At 33.8% G+C, this 5,231-nt stretch overlaps 1 pseudogene; it reads right to left on the reverse strand.

The window, feature by feature from the left end:
• Positions 1-657: 657 nt before the first annotated feature.
• On the reverse strand, positions 658-1,304 carry LOC114896262 (annotated as a pseudogene).
• Positions 1,305-5,231: the final 3,927 nt, after the last annotated feature.

Consider the following 5,231-nt stretch of genomic DNA (forward strand, 5'->3'; position numbering starts at 1 on the left):
TTGGTAGAGTTTGAGAAGTATAGCTATTAAATCTTCTTTGAATATTAGTAAACTTCACCAGGGAAGCCATCTGTTCCTGGACTTTCATTTTTTGGGAAGTTTTTGGTTCAATATCCTTACCAGTAATTGGTCTATTTAGATTTTCTACTCTATCATGATTCAGCCTTGGAAGATCATATGTCACTAGGAATCCCTTTCTTTTAAGTTGTCCTATTTGTTGGTGTATGATTGTTCATAGTAGTCTCTTATGATCCTTTGTTTTCCTGTCATGTTTGGTGTAATTTTTTTTCTTTCAATTTTGATTTCATTTGAGCCCTTTTTTTTTCCTTGGTGAGTCTCACTAAAGGTTTTTCCAATTTTGTTTGTGTTTCCAATGAACCAATTCTTAGACTCACTGATCTTTTCTATTGTTTTTTTTTAGTCCCTATCTCATTTATTTCTATTTTGATCTTTATTATTTCCTTCCTTCTACTAACTTTGGGTTTTATTTTTTGTTTGTTTGTTTTTTCTAGTCCCTTTAGGTGTAATGTTAGATTGCTTATTTGAGATTTGTCTTATTTCTTGAGGTAAGGCTGTATTACTATAAACTTTCCTCTTAGAACTGCTTTTATTACATGCCATAGATTTTGGAATGTTTTGTTTCTATTTTCATTTGTCTCAAGGTATTTTACAACAGCAGGTTCTCTTTCTCTTCTTGATGGAAGGTGGGCACCAGACTGCTGGAAAAGCTTTATCTCACACTCTCTTGAGGACTCATTGTGTGAGGGCAGAGCACCCCAGATTTTACAACAATGATCACCTGGCTATGGCTAAACCCTGGGGGTCATCATGGGAATCAGCTTCTTCTCCTTAGTTTCTCCATTGCATCTTTATCATCCCTAAGATCAAGCCCTGGATGATGGGAGTGTTGGTATCCTGGGGTTGCACTTCAGGATACCACTTTGCACAAATATCTGTAAATGATGCCAAAGTCATAAGACAAAAGCAACTAAGAATACATTTGTTTACAGATAGGATAGGGGACATAATCTGTCATCATATTCTTGTCCAGCTATATCCATAAACCCAGATTCACCAGTTTTCCATCTGCTATAACTTTTCCAGAATCATTGTCAAAAAGAGTGGGGATGTATTCTCCAGGAAATGCACTGGTTGTGTAACTGATCAGTAGGTAAGTCTTACCTGCAGCTCCAGCCTCCGACCTCCACACACTTCACGGCCTCTCTCAGGGCTGTGGTGGCTGCTGCAGTGCTTGAATGCTGAGATGAGAAGCAGCAGGCCCTGATGCCAGGACCACTGTCCATGCCACCTCCCTCTCCAGCTAACATCAGAAAGCCTAATCTCAGTAGCCACCACCAGTCAAATATGGGTAGAACTGTTCTTTAACTGTGAACAGATAGGTTGCTTATTCAACTAAATAATGAGACTAGCTGTGATCATGGGAGTCACTTAACCTCCCTGACCCTATCTTTCTTCTTATTTAAATTCATGTATTTTGCTCTATCATTTTTATATTCTAAGATAAAAGCCATATGGTTAAGCAACAGAAGTAAATATAAAGTTCATAGGTTATTGTTCACTTAAATTCCTTATCTTTATGTAGTTTATGAATCTAATTATGACTTTCTAATCTACACTCTCAGAATATTTAGTCTTATTTTTGAAGCAAGGTTGTCTAGGAACTGTGTCTTTTTATTTTCTTAAAAATGGCAAATCTTGACTAGGTTATATATTATTCTGAATAACCACAGTAGACTAAAACACATCATTTCACAATTCACCCAAACACCATATCCTTTGTACTGAGGATTGCTGGAGTGGCTTTTCCAAAAGTTTTAGAATTTTCCAGTCATTTCCATAACAGTATATTCAGTGAAGACAAACCACAGCCCAAAGATCAAATCCATTCAGCCATTATTTTTTGTGAATTAAGTTTTATTGGAACTTACCCATGCCCATTAATTTGGGTAATGCCTATGGTTGCCCTACAGTGGCAGAGTTGATTAGTTAAGATGGAATCTATCTGATATACCAAGACCAAAATATATGTGGCCTTCTACAGAAAAATTTTGCTAACCCTGGAATTATCAATGTTCTCATAAACTGATCTGTCAAAAGGTAGTCAGGATTCTCAATCAAATTCTATTACAGTTAATAGTGCATTAAACTAAATAAAAATCAGGTACTTAAGAAAGGAGTCTGCAAAATGCAATATTTATGATACAATGTGTGAATACTCAGCATCATGTGATCTTCTTGGAACCTACTTAAAAAAGTAAATGTAATTTTATATGTTGAAATACCTAAATGATTAAAAAATGTAATTATCTTTGCTTATTCTTAAATGTTTTGGATTTTTTAATTAGGATCCTTATTAAAAGATGTTGACTGATAATTTCAATGACACAGTAAATAAGTTGAAAATTTTTCATTATTTGAAAAGTTAAGTGATTTTTATTGGTAGTAGAGACATAAAAAGATCAAAATACTTTCTCCTTTACAATAGTATTTAAATTTTTGAACATTTTATTAAATTTAACATGTATATAGAAAAGTGGATGAATCAATAAGGTGAATGAATTTTTACAAACTGAACACACCAATGTAACTAACATCCAGATTAAAAACAATTTTTTTTGTTTCCCAGTGTATATAAAGTTATGTTTACTTTATACTATAGTGTATTAAGTGTGCAATAACATTGTGTCTAAAAAAATCCAATGTACATACCTTAACAAATTCTTTATTGCTAAGAAATAACCATCATCTGAGCATTCAGCAAGTTGTAATGATTTTGCTGGTGGAGCGTCTTGCCTCCATGCTGAGGGCTGTTGATTGATTAGGGTGGTGCTTGCTTCAGGTTGAGGTGGCTGTAGCAATTTCTTAAAATAAGACAACAAAGAAGTTTCCTGCATCAATTGACTCTTCACTTGAACACTTAGAGGCCATTGCAGAGTTATTAATTGGTCTGATTTCAATATTGCTCTGTCTCAAGGAATAGGAAGGCCTGAGGATAGAGAGAGAGATGGGGAACCACCAGTTGGTGGAGTAGTCAGAACACAAAACATTAATCAATTTAAGTTCACCATTTTATATACATGTGATTCATGGCATTCCCAAACAATTACAATAGTCACATCAAGATCACTGAATCGCAGATCACCATAACAAATATAATAATAATGAAAAGTTTGTAATATTATGAGAATCACCAAAAGGTGACAGGGAGACAAGAAGTGAGCGAATCCTTTTGGATAAATGACCCTGATAGACTTGTTCAATGCAGAACTGCCATAAATCTTTAATTTTTAAAAAAACACAATTCTGCAAAGAGTGACAAGGCACAAATTGCAAGATTTCACATTTATGTGAATGTTCACCCCAACCATTAGTCTACCATATAATCAATGTTTCCATCATGCATATGCAGTGATCTTTATTTTTCCACATAGGACAGAAATAAAAACTAAATTCCCACCAACACTGTAGGAGGGTTGCCTTTTCTCCACATCTTCTCCAGCATTTATTATTTATAGACTTTTTGATGATAAGCATTCTGACCGGTTGAGGTGATACCTCATTGTAGTTTTGATTTTCATTTCTCTAATAATTAGCAATATGGAGCATCTTTTTTATGTGTCTGTTGGTCATCTGTATGTCTTATTTGGAGAAATGTCTATTTAAGTCCTCTGCCCCTTTTTTTGATTCGGTTGTTTGTTTTTTTTGATATTGAGCTGTATGAGCTGTTTGTATACTTTGGAGATTAATCTCTTGTTACTCACATTGTTTGCAGGTATTTTCTCCCATTCTGTAGGTTGTCTTTTCATTTTGTTTCTGGTTCTTTGCTGTGCAAAAGCTCTTAAGTTTAATTAGGTTGCATCAAATGGGAACTTTTTTAAGAGTACCATTTCAGCATTTCTGAAATGATTGTAGGGAAGTAAACTAGATCTTTATAGTTACTAAAAGAAAGTTTAAATTTTTAAATGTTGCAGAATATTGACCTCCCCATTGCCATCTAATTTCTGGATAATTTGTAAACATATCAAAACAGTCAATCAATAGCATTCCAACTATTCACAGATTAAACATTTGAAAAATCAATATCCTCTGTTATGGTTTTTCAGTGACCATAATTAAATTGCTAATTATGTACAAAAGGATGACAAAAGATTAGAAAAAACAAGAAATAAATATGACAATAGATTTTATGAAACATATAATGTAAAGCATATTTAAACTCAAACATGTAAACAATAATCTCTTCATTTTTTGAAATTTTGGGTCATATTGATTCCCTAAAATCAGGGAAAGCACAACAATTGTGTTAAGTGAGATGGAGGAATAAACCCTTCTGGAGGCAACAATTCCCAATACTGGTTGAGTTTTTGTCTTGAGCTGAAGTCATCTTTCTACCTGCCATTCTCTTCAGAGTTCCATGAATTTCTGCTCATAGAAAGACCTGAAAAGGTCACTTTAAACAAGAAATAAAGTAAGACCCAGGGTGAATTTTCAAACTATATAAGAGCTTAATGTTTTTCCTGATAAAGATATTTTGAAACAATCAAAATCTTATTTAAGTATTTTTGAGGTTAAATATTAATTTCCATGGGTTTACTCAGCTATGGTAATTGAAAATATCAAAGCTTTTTAAATTAAGAGGTCCATGACCAAGAAAACTATATCTAGAAATTGTTTAAACAAGATAATATATGAGATAACTAATAGATCTTGCAATCATTTTTATGAACTCAACTTGCAAAAATTGAACTAAAGAAGCACAAAGTTAAAGAAACTGGAGAGGGGAGAAGACAAGAGCATTGCTTTATAAGAACTAAGGAGAAAACAAAGAAGCTGGCTGTTCACTACTCATTCAGATTCTCAAAGGATATTGCTGTCATCTGAGACAAAAGAGATAATTCACACCACACATACTTTTAGAGAACTTTCAGCAAAATTCTGCATTGGAGTTACTATCTGGGTCACAGAAACAGGAAATAAATTGAAAGTTCAGAATATTAAGCTGAATGGAATAAAGAGGTTATCACAAATACATGCTGAAAGCAATGATGTCTCAACCTAGAAACTTTATTAAGAAAAAAATAACTACAGAAAATGTCTCCAGGTAACTCTTTCCCTGTTTGTTAGCTTGGATCTCTGTGGTGTTACCCTGCCAGGAACTCTGTATGTGTGTGTGTGTGTGTGTGTGTGTGTGTGTGTGTGTGTGTGTGTGT

The sequence above is a fragment of the Monodon monoceros genome, unplaced genomic scaffold (assembly GCF_005190385.1).
Source record: "Monodon monoceros isolate NGI ecotype Baffin Bay Population unplaced genomic scaffold, NGI_Narwhal_1 Super_Scaffold_15, whole genome shotgun sequence".
Classification (NCBI taxonomy): Eukaryota; Metazoa; Chordata; class Mammalia; order Artiodactyla; family Monodontidae; genus Monodon; species Monodon monoceros.